The following is a 20,860-nucleotide window of genomic DNA, read 5'->3' on the forward strand; positions in this document are numbered from 1 at the left end:
ATCTAGGCTTTTGGACACACAATGTATAAAGATATCAGTGGTAACAAGTACAAAAAATGTTTGGAGGACAGAGGGATATAGGAGAACTATATATGCATGCTATTAAAGTTAAATTGGTATCAAACCAAATTATTGTTATATATTTAGGATGTTAAATTTCAACCCCTTGGTAACTAACAGGAAAAGACATCAAAGATATATCCAGCTAGAAATGAGAAGGCATTCAATATGGTACAACACATAAAAGCAAATAAATATAAAAGTAGATTTAGTGGAATTGAGGGGAAAAAGTATAATATTTACAAAGGCTAACTAGGAAAATGGCAAGTCCTGAATTATCAGTAATGACTTTGAATGTAAATGGATTAAACTCTCTAGTCAAAAAGTAGAGATTGGCAGAATGGAATAAAAAGCATGACCCAACTATATGCTGTGTATGAGAGACTTACCTTAAAGTTAAGCCTTGGTTTGGACATTTTTCTCAGCTTCAAAACTGTAAGCTTGTAAGTTAATAAATTTCCATTGTTAAAAGCCAACCCGTTACACAGTATCTGCATTTTGACAGCTTCACAGACTAAAACACTATGCAAGTAGAAACCAAAAGAGAGTAGGGGTGGCTATACCAATATCAGATAAAACAGACTGTAAGTCAAAAACACTTACAAGCAACAAGGATGGTCATTTATATACTGAGAAAGGGGACGATTCACCAGGAAGATGTAGCAATTATAAATATATATGCACCGAAAAGCAGAGTCCCAAAATATATGAAGCAACTACTTATAGATTTGAAGGGAGACATTGACAGTTCTTCATTAATAGCAGGGGACTTTAAACACACTACTCTCAATAACAGACAGAACATCTGGTTTGAAGATCAATAAGGAACTATATGACTTAAATGGTATGCTAAACCAAGTAAATCTAACAAATATATATAGAACATGAACCTAATGAAAACAATATACATTCTTCTCGAGTTCACATAGATCATTCTCCAGGATAGACCATATGCTGTCACAAATCAAGTCTCAACAAATTCAAAAATATTGAAATAACACAATGTATATTCTCTGACCACAAGGGAAGGAAGCTAGAAATCTATAACAGAGGAAGAAATGAAAAATGCACAAATATGTGAAAATTAAAATACTCTTAAACAACCAGTGGTTTAAAGAGGAAATCAGAAGTGAAATTAGGCAGATGATATAATCCTACATACAGAAAATCCTGAAATATCCACAAGAAAGCTCTTAGAGCTAATAAATGAATTCAACAAAGTGGCAGGGTACAAGATCAACACCCAAAAATCAGTGGTCTTTTTTTTTATGTAAGCATGAACACTCAGAAGAAGAAATAAAGAATATATTTCATTCAAAATAGAAACTAAAAAAAAATCAAATGTCTAGGAATAAATCTAACCAAGAATGTAAAAGACTTGCACACAGAAAACTACAAAACACTTCTAAAATAAATCTAAGAAGACCTAAATAAATGAAAGGGCATTCTATGTTCAGGGATTGGAAGACTAAATATCATTAAGATGTCAATCCTACCCAGAGAAATTTATAGATTCAATGAAATATAAATACAAATTCCAACAACCTTCTTTGCAGAAATGGAAAAGTCAATCATTAAATTTATATGGAGGGTTAAGGGGCCCCAAAAGCTAAAGCCATCTTGAAAATGAAGAATGAACTTGGAGAACTCATACTTCCTGATATTAAAACTCATCACATTTACAGCTAACTGATTTTTGACAAGGTGACAAAGACTACTCAATTGGGAAAGAACAGTCTCTTCAACAAATGGTTCTAGGAAAACTGGATTTCCATTTGCAAAAAGAAAAGAAAGTGGGCCCTTATCTCACACCATATACAGAAATCAACTCAAAATAGGTCAAAGACCTAAATAGAAGACCCACAACTGTACGACTCCTAGAAGAAAATAAAGTGAAGCATTCTCAGCACAATGTGTCAGGTAATGGTTTCTTAGTCTTTATGCCCAAACACAAGCAACAAAAGAAAAAGTAGATAAATTGGACCTCATAAAAATTAAAAGCTTTTGTTCCTCAAAGGATATTATCATGAAAGTAAAATGACAACCTACACAATGGGAGGAAATATTTGGAAGCCAAATATCCAATAGAGGATTAATATCCAGAATATAAAAAGAAATCCTTCAACTTAAGAACAAAAAGACAAACAACGCAATTTAAAAATGGACAAAACATGTGAACAGACATCTCTCCAAAGAAGATACACAAATGAAGAGAAAGAACATGGAAAAAATGCTGATCATTAGCCATCAAGGAAATGCAAATAAAAACCACAATGAATGATGGTTTTAAAAACCTTATATAAGAATGATTGCTATTTAAAAAATGGAAAATAAGTGTCAGAAAGGATGTGAGTAAATAGGAACACTCATTCATTGCTGGTGGCAATATAAAATGGTGCAACAACTGTGGAAGGCAGTTTGGCAGTTCCTCAGAAAGCTAAGTAGAGAACCACCATATGACCCAGCAATCCTACTACAGGTATTTACCCAAAAGAAGTGAAAACAAGGATTCAAACAGATATTTGCTTACTGATGTTCATAGCAGCATTATTCACAGTTACAAAAGCTAGAAGCAACCCAAGTTCCATTAACTGAGGATTGGATAAATAAAATGTGGTATATACATACAATTAAATATTATGCAGCTGTTCAAAGGAAAGAAGTCCTGATACATGCAACAACACAGATAAACCTTGAATATCTCCAGACACAAAAGGACAAATATTATATGATCTCACTGTTTTGAAATAATTAGAACAAGCACACTTATAGATTCAGAATCTAGAATATAAGTTACCAGGGGATGAGATGGGGATAGGGAGTGGAAAGTTAAGGCTTAAAATGTACAGGGTTCCTATTTGGAATGATGGAAATGTTTTGGTAATGGATGGTGGTGATGGTAGAACAACACTGAATGCAATTAACAAAACTGAACTATATATCTGAATATGATTAAAATGGGAAATTTTAGATTGTATATATGGTAACAGAATAAACTTTTTTTAAAAAAATCCATGGAACTATACCACACAGACAGTGAACCTAATTTAAGCCATTGGCTTTAATTAATAGTGCAATTATTAAAATGTGTTATCATCAATTGTAACAAATATTCCACACCAATGCAAGGTGTTGTTGGTGAATTGGTATACAGGATCCTTTATTTTATGCATGATTGTTCATAAACCTACAACCTCTCTAATAAAACAAACACTAAAATAAATAAATAACCTGAATATAAAGTCTTCCAATCCATGAAAAAAGGGTATATTTCCATTATTTAGGACTTCTTTAATTTACTTCAGGAATGTTTTACAGTTTTCAGTGATAAGCCTTTTACATCCTTGGTTAAATGTATTCCTAGGTATTTTATTCTTTTAGATGCTATTTTAAATTGAATTGTTCCCTTAATTTACTTTTTAGATTGTTTATTGCTGGTATATAGAAACACACCAAATTTTGTATGTTGATACTGTACCCTGCAGCTTTGCTGAATTCATTTATTAGCTCTAGTATCTTTCTTGTGGATTCTTTAAGGTTTTCTTTATATCGGAGCATGTCACCTACAAATAGATATAATTTTATTTCTTCCTTTCTCATATTTTTCCTGCCTTATTTCTCTGACTAGAGTTTCCAGTACAACATCGAATAGCAGCAGTGAAAGCACACATCCTCGCCTTGTTCCTGACCTTAGGGGGAAAGCTTTTGGTTTTTCACCATTGAGTATATTAGCTGTGGGTTTTTCATAAATGCCCTTTATCATGTTGAGGAAGTTCCCTTCTATGTCTGGTTTTCTGAGTGTTTTAATGCTGAAGGGTGTAGGATTTTGCCAAGTGCTGTTCTGCATTAATTAGGTGATCATATGTTTTTTTCTTCATTGTATTAATGTGGTAAAGTATATCCATTCATTTTCATATGTTGAACCACTATTGCATTCCTTGTGTAAATCTCACTTGATCATGATGTATAAGCCTTTTAATATGCTGTTGGATTCAGTTTGCTCATATTTTGTTGAGTGTTTTTGCATCCATATTCATAAGGGATATTGGTCTGTAATTTTCTTTTCTTGTTATGTTTTTATGTGACTTAGGTATCAGAGCGATGCTGGCCCCATGGAATGAATCAGGAAGTAGTCCCGCCTCATCTTTTTTTTTTTTAAGTTTGAGAAGGATTGGTATTGAGTCTTCTTTAAATGTCTAGTAAAATTCACCAGTGAAGCCATCTGGTCTTTGTTGGGAGGTTTTTGATTACTGTTTTAATTGTTTATTTGTTATGAGTCTGTTGAGATTTTCTATTTCTTCTTCAGTCAGTTTTGGCAATTTGTGTGTTTCTAGAATTTTCTCCATTTGATTTAGATTATTGTGCCAATTTGTATATATTATATTATGTCCCCCCAAAAAGCCATATTCTTCAATGCAATCTTGTGAGGGCAGACTGATTAGTCTGTGGATTAGGGTGGAAATTCTGATTGAATTATTTCTATGGAGGTGCGGACCCTGCCCATTCAGGGTGGGTCTTGATCAGTTCACTGGAGTATTTAAGAGAGAAGTTAAGGGCCAACACAGACCCAGACACTTGCCAATGCTTGGAGATGCAGACAGAAGGAGGTTTGGAGATGCTAAGCTAAAACAGAAGCCCAGAATCTGCGCCAGAGAAGCTAAGAGAGAACCCTCAGATGCTTAGAGAGAAATGCCCTGGGAGAAAGAAGCCAGGACATACAGGAGCTGAGAGAGAAAAGCAAAGACAGAACCCCAGAGAGCAAAGGACCAGTAGATGCCAGCCACATGCCTTTCCAGCTAACAGAAGTGTTCCGGATGCCATTGGCCTTTCCTCAGTGAAGGTATCCTCTTGTTGATACCTTAGTTTGGGCACTTTTATGGCCTTAGAGCTGTAAATTTGTAACCAAATAAACCCCCTTTATAAAAGGCTGAGAGAAATGAATTTCTGGTACTTTTCATAATGGCAGCTCCAACAATCCTGAACAATTATCTAATTTGTTTGCATACACTTGTTCATAATACTCTCTCATAATTGTTTTATTTTTCTAAGGTTGGTAACAATATCCCCAGTTTCATTTCTTGTTGTAGTTATTTGCAACTTCTCTCTTTTTTTCTTTGTCAATCTACCTAAATGTCAATTTTATTCTTTTCAAGGCACCAACTTGAGTTTAGTTGATTCTCTTTTATTTTTCTAGTTTATATTTCATTTATCTCTGCTCTAGTCTTTATTATTTCCTTCCTTTATTTAGCTTTGAATTTTGTTTACTATTTTCTAATTCTTCAAGGTGTAAAGTTAGGTTATTGATTTTAGATTTCTTTTTTTTAATGTGTTTATAGCTAAGTTTTCCTCTGACCATTGCCTTTGCTGCATCCCACAAGTTTTGGTATTTTGTGTTTTCATTTTCACTTGTGTCTAAGTATTTTCTTATTTCCCTAGTGATTTCTTCTTTGACACCTTGGTTATTTAAGAATGTATTGTTTAATCAACATATTTTTGAATGAATACACATAGTAAGAGAAATGAATTGGTTGACCATGTGAATGGAGTTGGCGCAGAAAACTGAGAACTATTTGTTAATGGTCTTTGAGGGTTTTGTCTTAGAAGCACTATCATCCATAAATTCAACTTTGTAATAATATTTCCTGCATTTAAAAACTTCTAAATTAATTACCTTTGAGTTTGTAGCAATTTCTGATCTTATTACAATACCCAATCCTTTTTGCTTATAATTTTTATGTTAATCATTTTTGGTAGAAAAGTTATTTGCTAATGAGGGAACTCTTTTATAAAGAATAATAGATTTTGACTGTAGTGAACTAAAAGAGTGTTTAACTTATAATTTTAGAGTTTCTTGGATGGAAGATGAACCAAGTTTATTGTCTAATAATATTAGGTATCATATATTTCAACTCTGTATTTGGAGAAGAAAAATAGAATATATAAGGGAAGGGAATGTTGCTATGTTGATCAAGTAAATAACTTGGTAAAAACTCCAAAAAATCATTAGCTTTGCAAAAATCTATTTAGCCTACAAAGTTACTGGAACTTTGGGGACCTGTGGGATTTGCTATTAGTTTCCTCTGTTCCTCCACAAAAGACACAAAGGTCTTTGCACTCTGTGTGAGAGGCACTTTGTATATATTATTGATCCCTACATGGTCTTCCAGATGTGGGTATAAGTGAAATTCATTTCCAATGCAAAACAATGTTTTAAATGTCTGGAAGATCATCATAATCGAGCACTTACATTTTAGATTTCATTAAGGGTGAAGCAGGCACGGTGCACCAGGTACCGAGTACCATATAGAGTTTGTCTTCCTTAAAGAATTTACATTCCTGTTTCCTTTCAAACATGAGATGGATGAATAAGGCCTCAAACTTGTCAAATATGTCCAAGTTTAAAGATATTTGAGAATCTGTGGCTATTAGCATTAAATGACTTTGATAACAAGCCTGTTGTGTATGTGTGTGTGTGTGTGTGTGTAAATGGCTTTCATCCCTCCAGCTTTCTGCCTAACACTGGAGCTGCTCCTCACTCTATCCTCCTGAAAGGTTAGATCCTTAATGTCAGATTGCATCAAGTTTTCACTGGAAGGGGGACTTTGAGGTAATTTTTTCTCGCCTCTATTTGGAGAGGTGAGAACACTGAGGTCCACCATTCATAGCAGAGGGTGGGCTGGATCCTCACTTAAGAAAGGAACCCTGCTCTACTATCCTTTCCTGTACCCCTGTCATATCTCAGTTCACACATCTCCATCTCAGCTTGCACCAAGATCTGTCCATTTTTCACCATTTATGAATAAATTCCATCTTCTCTTTGTCATAGCTAATGTCTTTCAATCAAGCTCTGTCATTTCTTACCTTAACTAAGCCAAGATCTCCTGACCAGTCTCCTTTATTAAAACTTTTAGTAGCTCCCATTACCTACTGAATTACATTCAAGCTTCTTAGCATGGGCTGTGAGACCATGTGTGGTCTGGTCCTTTCTTACTTCTTCTGGTTAATGTCCTTCACTTTCTGACACAGCAATACTAGACTACTAATGGTTTCTTGAAGCCATCATGATGCTTCTGGTCTCTGAGTCCTGCACATGCTAATGATTTCTACTCATCTGTTTGGCAATTCCCTATGCACCCTGCAAAACTCCCATCAAGATGACTTTTTTGGAAAGCCTGAGATACTCAGTCTCAGCAACTTTCTTCCTCCTTTGTGAAGTTCTGTACCTGCCACATACATATTATAGCAATTGTAACACTGTATTTAAGTTCAGTGACTTTAGGTCTATGTTATACCTATCATGCAATGCTGTTTTTCTCATGTAATGATTCTAAGTAGTTACTAGGAAAATGGAATAATATAATCAGGACATCCTTATTTCTGGGGCCTAAGTAGTAATGTGCCTCCCCTCTTTTATTTCTGTTGTTATTTGCATTCTCTCTCTTTTTTTCTTTGTCAGTCTAGCTAAAGTTTTGCTGATTTTATTGATCTTTTCAAAGAACCAACTTTTGGTTTTGTTGATTCTATTTTTTTATTCTTGATTTTATTTATTGCTGCTTTAATCTTTATTATTTCCTTCTTTCTGCCCACTTTGGGTTTAGTTTGCTCTACTTTTTCTACAACCTCTAGTTGCGAGGTTAGGTTTCTGATTTGAGAAATTCATTTTACTTAAGCATTTGGAGGTAGAAATTTTCCTCTCAGCATTGCCTTTGCTGAATCCTAAAGGTTTTGATATGTTGTATTTCATTTTCACTTACCTGATGATATTTCCTAATTTCCCTCGATATTTCTTTACCCACTGGTTTTTTAAGAATTCATTATTTATATGACTGTACAGCACAAATGATGAATCCTATTGTAAATGATGGACCATAGTTAATGGTTCAATTATAAAAATGTTCTTTCATGAATTGTAATAAATACACCCACTAATGCAAGGTTAATAATAGGGTGGTATATGGGGAGAAAAAAGTACATTGTTTAATTTATACATATTTGTGTAGTTTCCACTTATCCCTCTTATTGATTTCTAGCTTCATTCCATTGTGGTCAAAGAAGATAAACTGTGTGATTTTAAAATTTTTAATTTATTGAGACTGTTTTGTGACCTAACATATGGTCTATCCTTCAGAATGAATCATGTGCACCAGAGAAGAATGTGTATTCTGCTGCTGTTGGATGAAGTGTTCTCTCTATATCTGCTAGGTCTAGTTGGTTGATAGTATTGTTTAACTCTTCTATTTTCTTATTGATCTTCTGCCTAGATGTTCTATCTATTATTGAAAGTGGTATATTGAAGTTTCCTACTATTAATGGGGAATTCTCTATTTCCCCCTTCAAATCTGTCAATATTTGTTTCTTATATTTTGGGGTTCTGCCATTAGGTGCATGTAGATTTATAACTGGTATATTTTCTTCTGAATTGTCCCCTTTATCAGTATATAATGATCTTCTTTGTCCCTCACAACAGATTCTGACCTAAAGTCTATTTTACTGATATTAGTATAGCTACCACAGCTCTCTTTTGGTTACTATTTTCATAGTATATATTTTTGCATCCTTTCACTCTCAAACTACTTGTGTCTTTGAATTTAAGGTAAATTTCTCAGAAACACCATATATTTAAGTCTTGCTTTTGAATTCATTCTACCAATCTCTGCCTTTTAGTGGAGGACTTTAATCCATTTACATATGACGTAAATACTGATAAAGCAGGACTTTTCTTCTACCATTTTGGTATTTGGTCTTTGTTAAGTCTTATACCTTTTTTTTTGTTCCTCCATTCTTCTGTTAATACATTATCTCATTTTTTTTTGTATTGTACCATCTTGTGTCCCTCTCATTTCTTCCTGTATTTTTTTTTCATATACTTTCTTTGTGGTTACCATGGGACTTAAGTTTAACATCTTAAATATATAACAATCATGTTTGATTTGACACCAACTTAACTTCATTAGCACATGCATTCACTCTGCCTATACTCCTCCATCCCCACCTTTTCGTTGTACTTGTTACAAATATTTCTTTGTACTTCACATATCCCAGACCATGGATTTCTCATTACATTTTATGTATTCTCATTTTAAAACCTATAAGAAGTCAAAAGTGAAGTTCCATACCAAAAAATACAATATCAGGACTACACAGGGTTGGGCAGCTTCCAGGGAATCATTTTGTAAAAAAGTCATCTTCCATAGTTTCCCTTCCTCCAGCTGATCTTTCTGAGAACCACTCCTGCAGTCAGTTTTATTTCTTTCCCACCTACCTGTTCATAATTTACTGTCTCCTACTTTAGAAAAGAAATGCACACCTCTCACCCATCGTGAATCTTATTATGATGCATTTCCCAGGGTATGCAAAACTTCAGGGCACTAACCAAAGGACTGCTTGAAAATGTAGAGCTCCTGAAGAAGACTCCTAGATTTGGTTAAAAACAAATATTAAGAGAGCAAGGCCTGATTTTATTCAAATCTCCAACTGATGGAAAGGGTCTGTGCCTACCTGTCACTGTGTGTATTATAGAATTAGGCTTCAGAAATGAAATTGTTGCCATGGAGCATATATTGACATTTTTAGTCAAATTGAAAAATGAAGTTGAATTTTTTAAAAATTTTTTTGAAGTTGGATTTTTTAATGGCAGAAAAAGTATGATTTGACTGATTTGTTTGACCACAAGGACTGGCTTTGCCACTGAGGTTTCATATAGCAAATATGTTTCATAAATTGAATGAGCTAAATCTGCAATTCAAGTATATTTAAATCTCATACGTAATATACAATTACTAGAAATTGCATCTTTGCAACTATTACATTTGAGATAATTTAGATGTCAACTTAGAAAATTGAGGAGGTATATAATTTTTCAGATTTGTGTTTGAAGTAAGTTGGCATTATTTTAGGTACATTGTAAAGCAAAGGTACAAGTTTAATATTCTGTAATAATTTTAAAACAACAAAAGTATGCTTTGAATAATACAGCCTGAGCACTTTAAGGGACCAAAGAAACCCTTCAATTTAACAATGAGAAAACTGAGGTGCAGAAAAGTCAGGTGACCAGCCCAAGCTTATACTCTAAGATAAGGGCCAACCCTGTTTATTTCTCCAAACTTGTCAGAATACTGCCCATTATACCCCATTAAAAAGGCCTATAAAATTGATATTCATGTTCCACACACTTTTGTTATACAAGGGAACACAAATCTATGATAAAGTGCACAAAACATTTATGCATATGGCTCTACTGTATTATAAATTTAACTTAATATGATATGTATAACAAACATTGAATGAGCATTTAATTGACAGCAATTTTTTTTTTCCTTTCCCAACATTTAGAAGGGCTTATAGCAGTTATTTTTGTATTTCATATCTTTTAAAATGCCATCTAGGGAACTATGAGTTCATTCTCCTTTTTCTTTCAATAATTATCCCTTTGTCGAATAAAGTTATTCAAAAGCATTGCAAATATCATTAATTTACTAATTAGTCATCACAATACCTTGCAGAAGAAAGAGCACTGGTGTCAGGAAATTGGAGTCCTGGTCCCTAGCCACAGATCTACAGCTAATTTGCTATGTGATACTGGACCTCAGTGTGTGTGTATGTGTGTGCGTGTATTTAATAGGTAAGGGTGTTGAATAGGTACCCCCCACCCCACACATAGTGATTCTAAGGCTACTTCTGGCATTTGTGAGAAAAGGTTCTATGACTTGTTGGTAATATACTGGGTATAGAATGGGGAATACTGTGTATTTTTATTTATCAACCCAGACGATAAAAAAATTATGTTAACAGTATTTGGCTTGGGTATGTGTGTATGTGTATCTCTTCCTCTTAAACTAGCGTTCATTAAAGGAAATAAGAAATCAGGAGCAGTCATGTTCCTTTGATATGTGTTGATGTGGTTGCCATTTATCAGTTTTTAAAGCTAACTGGAAAGATCATCCCACTCTTCCCTTAGATTTATAGCTCATGAGAGATTTACTGATGAAAATTAGAAACGAATTTATATGAGTTTGAGGAAAACCAATGAAGCTGTCATTTGGGGAACAATTCAGTTGTAGATAGAGCCTCACAGAAAAATCACCTTGATTGAGGTACCATTTCCTACTGCTTATACCATTCCCTGGAGGTCCAGGGGTGGAATTTGCTTGGTTGAACTAGTATTATTTTCTCTTAATGACAGACTCACTGCTACTAAATTTATATACACCTAATGCTTAATAATATTATACTTTATAATGGGTAATAGACCTTTCACAAATCCCTTATGTAAAATATATACTTCCTGTTAACAGAGTACCTGGGAAATGAGTTTGAGATAGTTCATGATATGCTCTACTTTGCAGACTCTTAGGTAGGAATGTAAGTATAAACAGGGAATCAGAACAATGGCATAACACTGGGCTGGGATTCTGAAATCCCCATCTGGCAGAGTTCACTAACCATTTTCCCATTTTCCTTTTAGTACTAGAATCTTTCCCCAGCCAGTTTTAACAGAGCAGTTGGTCTCCCAGCTAGAAACCACATGTGAACTTAGGTGTGGCCATGTAAATAAGTTCAAGCCAATGTGCTGTAGCCAGAAAGACGTGTAATTTCTAGGTCATTTCCTTAAAGAACATCCATTTGCCTTGGACTCTCTTTCCCATTTTCTGCTGGATGGAAAATGGTCATAACTGGAGCTACCTTGGAGGCCATGTGCTACCAACAGTAGAGCCTCCTGAGACCTGGGATGCTCACCCTGACATTTCCTCGTGGGAGAGAAACAAACTTTATTTTTATTATAGACCACTATGTTTTGGGCTCTCTTTGTCATAGTAGCCAATGATTACAGAAAATGGTACCCAGAAGTGGGGCCCTGCATAGCAATAACCAAAACTCTTTGATAATGGCTTAGCAGTCTGGCAGTAGCTGCAAGGCAACAAATATTGCAAGCTCCGAGGCTACTGATTGTAGGCTGTTGCTAAATATTTGGTAGCATTTTGATTGCAATAATTTGGAAATCAGACCACATGCTTATTGAGTCTGCCGGCCTAGGGCAACTACATGTAAAAGCCCAAAAGTCTGATGTTTACTGGCTTCTTATTATTATTTCTTGCAAGAGAAGAGTGAAGGCAGACCAGAATTAGCCAGTTTTGGAAGCAGATGTGGCAATGAAAATAGATATGCTAATAGAAGTTTCCTCTGCCTATGACCTGCAAGTTAAATTTGGGGATTCACTGAATTGGAAAAATAAATCCTTCTGTAGCAATCCTCTGAAGATAAAACCATCATTCAGAGATTCTCTCAAAGGAATTCTATTAAGATACCTCATCTAGACTGGGGGTCAACTCAGTGGCTAGGATCAGGTTAAAGGCATTGCCTTCCCTCCCAAGTTTATTGTTTTCAACAGTCTAGTAGCAGTCATTCAACTGAGGAAACACAGAGGCCAGTAAATAAAGGGAAGAGTTGCCAAGCCTAAGAACAGTGCCCAGAGGAGAACTTTGGAAATGGTAATTGCACTTGGCAATGGGCAGTAGTAAACCCACAATAGCCTACCACGTTTTTGAGGGAATTGTTTTGTCAAAGAAACCACAAATCCAGTGTACAAATGCTTATGATTTTTCTAAAACAATCCCTCCTTCTTTAACCTATATCAGTAGAAAGTATTTATCAACACCCACTTCATGTGGTTATGGGGCACTATATATGAATGAGAAAAAAACATATAGAGAGCAATGCCAGGGGCCACAGAGAACAATGAAGAGGGGAGGCTCCTCCTAGTGAGCAGAACTATATGGTCCAACCTAGAAAATTCCTATACTTCCAGGACAGGGCATCTCCATAAATCCCTCTCATCATATTATCATTGCTGTGGACCCATTATTGCTGTGCATATGATATTCTTGGCATTTGTGAATGGGAGATTTTATGGTATTTATCCTGTTTCTTCTACTTCTCACTGTAAGTATGCATGTGTGTGTGTGACTGCTTGCATACACGTGAGAGAGAGAGAGGGAGAGAGAGAGAGACACAGAGAGATGTGTATTAGTTCTTTTGGATCTGATGGAAAGCATTAGATATCTCTCAGAGACCTTGGGCTTTGAGCTGGATAAAGTGCATGGGACTTGGGGAGGGTGTGAATATGTTCTATATGTGCAAAGAAGAATATGCGTGAATACTTGGATGACCAGAGGGTTGGACTGTGACAGGCACTAATAACTTTCTCCTAGTATCCATTTTCCCCTTCTTCCTTTTGGTAAGAAAACTCTCCCATCAGCTACATCTGACATTTCCTCATCTCCTTTGCAGCTAACTACTGACCAATAGGATGTGAGAAGAAGAGATATGTGGGGTTCCTGGGTGATCTCCTTCAAGATAATACACTTGTTCTGCAAACCATTTTTTGCCCTGATACACGCTGTGGAATGGTGAGAATTGGAGCAAACTTGAGAGACATAGGCAGGGGGTGGGAAAATTGTCTCTACCAGGTCTGGGCTGTTCACATCTAGACTGTACCTGGACAGAGAAAGAAATTTCTGTATCATACTCAAACCATTATATTTTAGGTTTGCTTTGTTTGAGGAACTGAGTTAAGAGTAGACTAACTTTTTTTCTTTTCACATTACTCAAGTAACCTCAGGTGTGTCCCTGCAAATACTGACAGATTGTCTTGCTGGGATGTTTTGACTAAGCTTTGAGAAAGTATGAGAACATATTACCAAACCCCAATGGAGAATATTTCTATTGATGGTGTTGCTTGTCTCTGTCTTGAACTGTGCTAGATAAACAGTGATACTGTTTTTGTGAACCGGGTATTAATAGCCTGATTACCTTTTTTTTCTGGTGTTTATATAGCTGATTATATCCTTTATAGGGCTGAAAGGCATTCTGTGCAGTCCCAGTATGTATTTAAATAATTAGACCAACTCCCAGCATTCTTAGAGAACCACTGTGGAATATTCTACAGGCTTAATTAAAGCATTAGTATGAGATAACCTTTAATGAACAACAAAATGGAATGAGATTTGCCAAATAATGGATACTGTGTGTGTTCTACAGTAATAATGATACCATAGTAATATTACTCAAGTAAGGTTATAAAAAGTAATTTAATCTATAATTCTGCATTTAGGCTTAATTGAAAATGTACACTTAGTTAATTAATTCTTTAAATAGATTTCAGCTTTATACCAATGAAACTAAAATAGAGCTCAGCTCCCTTGGACGTCTATAAGATGACCTACTGCCGTCTTACGGGAGAGGGAGAGAGACTCAAGAGAGACTTTAGAGAGTCACATTTTAAGTTTGTCAAGATTGTGGTGATCTAATTTGCAGTGTGGTTTTAATGAGGTGAGGATCTGTTGTAATTATTAATTATTAACTGATTCTAGATAATTGGCATGAAAATGTATCATCCCTATAAGGAAACAAACAAATATGGTGCAAGGTGGGGGATGTACATACTGTTGTACCAGAGACATCTTGACATTCCCAAGATGATATTGTCATAGGCAGTCTTCATAGAAGTGGACAGACCAATAGTTATATGTGTCCATGGAGAAGATAAAATAAAAGTGGAATTTGAAAGGGATTAAAATAATGTTAGAGAAACTTTTTGAGCTTGATGCCTAAGAGCTTGGATATATAATCACTGATCAATAAGGGAACTTTGAATACTTATGAGACTATGATATTTAAAATATGACCATGTTCTGCTTTTTACATTCAGAGATCATGATGATGCTTGACTCATCTCCAGAAGCAGTGCCCACTGTCTAACTACCTGTCTGTCTTTGCTAACTAGTGGCTGGGGGGCACTAGAGTGAAGCATTAGTTCCTAGGGTATTTTAACTTTTAGTGTTGGGTTTATAAATGATCAGGCTCTAACCCACTGACTTAGCACATCAGTCCAGAGACTAAGTAACTACTATGTATTTGAATCTAGCACATATTGTTTTTATGTGTAAGAATCTAGTTAATCTGGGAAATAAAGTATAAATGAATATATCACTTTGTTTATAACTCTGCCCTGATATTTTTCAAAGCAATATAAAGATATAAAGACACAAAAAGTAAATCTTTACATTAAACATTTTCCTGTGGTAGGTGGCCTATATATTATTTATTTTAATGCCTTGAAATTTAGAAAGATCATTTCAGTAGTAAGTAGAAGAGCTTCCTTATATTCTGAGCCATTGGCATGAACATGTTCTTAGGGCTCCCATAAAAACAGAAAATAAACAGTTATCTTCCCTATTTCATTTTTCTATCCACTTCTTTGAAACTTTCTATGAATTTCGTGGACTGTATATGAGGCATGCTGGTATGGTTTCATGGACAAGTATTTTAAATGGCAAAGTTAGTCAGAAGTTCTGCAATGTAAAATGCTTTTTTAAAGGTCACATTGCTAAATATGACTCAGCTGCAAATAAAGTTTTTTTTTTTAACATGAAGTTTTTATTATTGTTTATTTGTAGCAGACAATGGTCTTAATAAAACATCTAGGCTTCTATATCTATAGGCTGACATTCTGAGTAACTAAAATGTGACAGTTCAAACTTTCTTTCTGCCAAAACGTGTCAGGATGAGAGAATGCCAAAGATGTTGAACTTGATGTTTCTCTCCCTTGACACACTTGGTTTCAGGAGCTGCCTTGGCTTAGGCAATGAGTTATTTTATGTCCTTGTGTCAATGGAAATTGATGCTAGAGAAGGGGAGTTATGGTTATGGAGCAATGCGGCTATCTTTGGCCAATGCTAAGCTTATGTTAATATTCGCAGGGCCATATTTAAAATTAAAATTAAAATTAAAATTGAAATTTTTCAAATTTAAAAATGCAAACAATCTCAGAGATTGTTAAATCTCTGACTTTTTTAGGTTAAGTAAACCGATTTCCAGAGATTAAATTGAACTCCTGTTGCAGCCTGCTGGCTGTGGTTTACCTAGTTCCAATGGTTGACAGAAGATCTGAGCAGTGGGAGTCAGTATCTGGTTGGCACCTAAGAAGTTCAAACTCCATTCTCTCTCCTGGTGTTTGTGGTTTATCATCTCTATGCGGCAGGCCGATCGCTCACAAGATCTCTGTGATGGGTTGACTTGTCTCCCAAAATGTATGTTCAAGTTCTAAGCCCTGATCAGTGAGTGTGACCTTATAGGGTCTTCAAAGAGGTAACTAAGGTGAAGCCAAATCAGATTAGGATGTGCCCTAATCTGATATGACTGGTGTCCTTATAAGGAAGAGGGAAATTTGGACACGGAAACAGACAGACATGGCAAGGGAGAATGCTATGTGGAAATGGAGGCAGAGGTTGAAGTCTGCAGCTGCAAGCCAAGAAATGCCAAGGATTGCTGAAGAACCACCAGAAGCTAAGAAAAAGCAAGGGAGGATTTTCTCCTAGAGATTTCAGAGGGAGTGTGGCCTTGCTGATATCTTAATTTTGGACTTCTAGATTCCAGAAGCATGAGGCAATACATTTCTGTTGTTTAAAGCCACCTTGTTTGTGCTACTTTGCTATGGCAGTTGTAGGAAATTAGGACACCCTCCATTTCATCCCTGATGCAAACATGTTTTCAGTCCATCCCTAATGAGAAGTCTTGCAAACAGAGCCTTTCCCTAAAGCCTTTCCTATGCTTCATTTCCACACCACTAAAGGCATCATTACTGTCTGCACTGTCATTTTAATTTCTGTCTTTCCTTTTTTAGAAATGTGTTAAAGAATGGAGAAGAGAAGAAAAAAGAAGGGAAATGTCTTTCTTGTGACAACTCTCCATCTCAAGGGTACACATCACATCTCCTTCCTCTGCTCCCTTCCTACCTGGGCAAAACATCTCCATACTCCAGCACTGTAGATACCTTATGGAAACTGGCCTGGCATAGGTCAACAATCACTTCTTGGTGGCCAAATCAATGGATGCTTTTCCAAGCCTTGACCTTTCTGCACATTGACATACCTTGCAACTTCCTCCTTGAAACTGTTCCTCCTTAGGCTTCTGTAACAAGACTGATTTGCTTTTCATATTCCTACTTCTTAGGTTTTCATGTTCTTGCTCAAATAGCATCCCTCCCAGGACAGTGTTATTGGTTGGGAGGTAGAATAATGCAGTGCCTAAAAGCTTAGACTCTGGAGCCAGATCACCTTGGCTCAAACCCAGGTTCTCCCACATGGGTTAGTTACTTAATCCTTTGGTGCCAGTTTTGTCTTTTAAAAATTGGGCCTGTTACTAGTACTTGTCTCACAGTGTTATTGTGAAAATTAAATTATCAAATTATTAAATTTAATCTTTGGTCAAGTGCGGGACACTGATTACGTGCTTCAACTTGGCGGGCCTGGGCTGGGGGACCGGATCCACCCCTGGGGAGGGTAGTGGGCACGGGCGACAGCGCCCTCCGCAGCCCCCCGGGCCTGGGAAAGTGAGGCCGGAGGCAGGCCCCATTTCCTCACCCAAAATACCAGTGTTAGGGGAGGCTTGCCGGAGGGAACCGCCTTTTCCCCACCCCCTTATCTTGCCCGGACACTCCCCGTTCCCAGTGCAACTCCCATTACCACCAGTGCGCATACATTGTTGCCAGACACCGTTACCGGAGCAACTCTCGCCCCTTTTCAATCAACCTCCGCGCCCTCTCAGAACCAATCCAAGCCTTTAACCTCTACAGCTACCCCGCCCTCTAAACGCCCGATATAAGCTTGTACTCTCCCCTAATAAAGCTCTCTCTCTCTTGGTTTTCTTCATCCTAAAAGAAACGTGTCCCGCCTGTTCCTTTCTCGCCGCCCTCCATACTTTGCACGCCTCCCGCCGGGGACCTGGCCAAGTCCCCCGCCTCGCCCTCGCCTCCGGGAAAGAGCCCCCGCCGGTACCCTCGGAGCAATCCTGGGAGCCTAGGATTTAGCAACCGGCCGCCACCCTCCCCCAGACGAGTCAACTGCGACCGCAGTCAAGGATATTTGTGCATCTGTAGTTCACTACTAGAAAACTGAACAAGCTCTCAAGTCCCATGCTTCCAAGAAACAAGAAGCATAACTCACAGGAACATTTCTATTTCATTCCCAATTCCGATATTGGGTCTGGCTACTTCTTTACCACCTTCCCCATCCAAACATTTCTGGTCACATAAACCACAGAGGCCCTGATCACTGTGTTCATCACCACTCACTGGTCTGCCTCAACCCTCCCCTGGCTCCTGCTTCTGTCTCCTACTATGTCAAACCAGCCTCTCTGCTCTCCCCATATTTGGAACTTCCAACCCACTGTATTAAATCTAACCTTAAATGAAGATGATGGGATATAAATTATTAATGTAATGTCTACAATCATCTCCCACCCCTGAAGAAAGGAAGAGAAAAGGGAAGGTGTTTAATCATCACAATTACCACAGGAAAAAGTTTGGGAGCAGGAGCAAGCATATTTCCTAGAGGTCTGGGTGCATGAGTGCAGTGGTGGTGGTGGCAGTGGTGAGGGGGTTGTGCTTGCAAACACCTGCACCTCCATTCCCAAAGCCTGAAGGTATCCAACAGGGGGCCGGAGGAATGATATCCTTGTGGGTGATTTAAAGCAAGGGGTTGCTATGGGATATGAAGGAAGTGTTGGGGGAGGAGATGTGTGTGAACAGAACAGAGGAATTTTAAATGAATTTTGCTCCAGTCTTCATGTACCCCTTATAGTATTCAATAAAGACAAGTAAAGAACGCAGGTTATTTTCTGAAATGAGTTTTTGGCTATTGTACTATATACCCTCATTATATCATGGAGACCAAACATGTGGTTTCTGGCCTTTTAAGTGTTAGATAAAGCCTTATCTTCTCAAAGCAGGAAACAATCTCCCTGTTCATCGGCTCAAAATCTCCTTTCTGCTTTGCAACTTAGTTTGTCCGTAATCCTCACTCCTTGACTAACCCTGACGCTCGAGCAATTATTGAAGATAGTCTATGGGTTCATGTTTGGGGTGTGATTGTATTGTATTTTCTTTCCATTGAGAGTAACTCATTTACTCATTCATCAATACACATTCTTAAAATCCACTTAGAGATTAAAAATGTTTTTATGGATAGGGAAAATGTTTGATATGTTCTTTGCCTCTCTGCACTTTTAATATAATTTATTTTGTATTTTCCTTAGTGTTTTAAAGGCATGTTCACATATATTAGCTTGGTAAATCTTCAAAAAAAAACCTTTTGTGCAATAAATAAGGCAATATTTGTTCTGTTTTACAGATGGAGAGACTGAGGCTCAGCAATGTGAAATGTGCTACTCCGGGTCGTGTGGCTGCTAAATGGTGACAGTGTTCTGTTTTATAACATGAGAGTTTGGGCCAGACCTTTGGGGACTTGTCTTTTCTCACTTGATAGAAAGAGTATGAAATAAAAAAGAAGAAAGAAAAGAAAACTCTCAACATGTTACATTTCCATTAGTGATTGGTGTCTGGATATTATTTTAGAATCTCTGGAAAAAGAACCAGGTTTCTGTTGGGGACGATTAAGGTAGCATGTATAAAATCCACCCTCAGCGATGCCGGAGATATGCAACATGACCGCTAGGGCTGATGCAATAGCGGCTTAAGTTGCCCTCAGCCTTCTACGGAAGTGATAGCCGTTCGCGCCTAAGATTCGCACCTAAGATTCGCACCTAGAGTGCTAGCTTTACTACCTGCCTTCTACCCCAGCAACAGTAGCCACCAATCCTGTGCTAGCCTTACATCTGCCATCCGCCCTAGCAACAGCAGCAGCCAATCCTAGACCGCCACCCGCCTTTGCAGCCACCAATCCTAGGCCGCCACCCATTCGTACTAGCCACTCCCTCTACCTTAGGGTATATATACCCTGCCTCTTCAATAAAGTTTTGCAGCTTGATCAGAAACCTGTCTTGCTGTGGTTCTTCGTGTCTCTTGTCCCATACCATTCTTCCCTTGCAGGAGCTGGAGCCTCGGTTGATCGTCCTGCGCGCCGGGACAACTGGTGCCCAACGTGGGGATCGAGCTTTGCGAGGGACAGAACGCCGCACTCAAGGAGAGAGTTCTCACACTCACTGCACCCGGGATCACCGCGGGGAAGCGCGCTCGCGAGACAGATCCGTTCACCAGTCGATCAGTGCCGGCGAAAGGAAAGAAGAAGAAGAAAAGAAAGCAACAAAAGGTAAGCCCCCACCCTCATCATGGGACAAGGAATTTCCCAACATGAATTATATGTTAGTCAAGTTAAGCAATCACTCAAGGCATGAGGAACACGAGTAAAGAAAAAAGATCTCACGCGCTTTTTTAATTTTCTGTTAAAAACCTGCCCTTGGTTCCCTCGAGAAGGTACTATAGACCACCAGTGCTGGCTAAGAGTTGGAGATTGTTTAAAAGATTATTTTCGAACCTTTGGTCCTGAAAAGGTCCCGGTTACTGCCTTTTCTTATTGGAACCTAATTAATGAAATTCTAAAAGTCCACTCTTCAGCTCCAGACGTTCAAAACCTCTGTAAATTAGGAGAGGAAGCTTTGAAAGAGCACTCTCGCCCTGCTTCAGCGTGTGACTCAGTAATTATTAACATGCCTGAATATCCCTTAAACGAAAATCCTAACAGGGATAGGCCAAATACCCCAACCAGTCAAGTCAGTTTGTCGCCCGATCAGCACGAAATCGACCCAAAGGCTAAAATTTCTCCCTCTTTGGGGGAACCGGAGGTTAGAATTTCTCCCTCTTTAGAAAATAACTCCCTTCCTCCATTTCGGCCACCCCCTTACGCACCCGATTTTCTCAAACCATATTCTCATTCGTATCCAGTCACGCCTTTATCCCAGTTTCGCGCTTTAGAAGAAGCCACAGAAAATCTCCGGCTACACGCCG

General features: G+C 37.6%; 1 long non-coding RNA gene across 1 annotated transcript in view; it reads left to right on the forward strand.

Annotated features, from left to right (window-relative positions):
• The window catches only part of LOC119539061, a 69,094-nt gene extending 49,536 nt beyond the window's left edge, over nt 1-19,558 (forward strand). Inside the window, exon 3 of the long non-coding RNA XR_005217781.1 lies at nt 19,248-19,558. This is a non-coding gene — a long non-coding RNA (uncharacterized LOC119539061). The remainder of the gene's footprint in view (nt 1-19,247) is intronic.
• Nucleotides 19,559-20,860: the final 1,302 nt, after the last annotated feature.

This window comes from Choloepus didactylus, chromosome 7 (assembly GCF_015220235.1).
Source record: "Choloepus didactylus isolate mChoDid1 chromosome 7, mChoDid1.pri, whole genome shotgun sequence".
Classification (NCBI taxonomy): domain Eukaryota; kingdom Metazoa; phylum Chordata; class Mammalia; order Pilosa; family Megalonychidae; genus Choloepus; species Choloepus didactylus.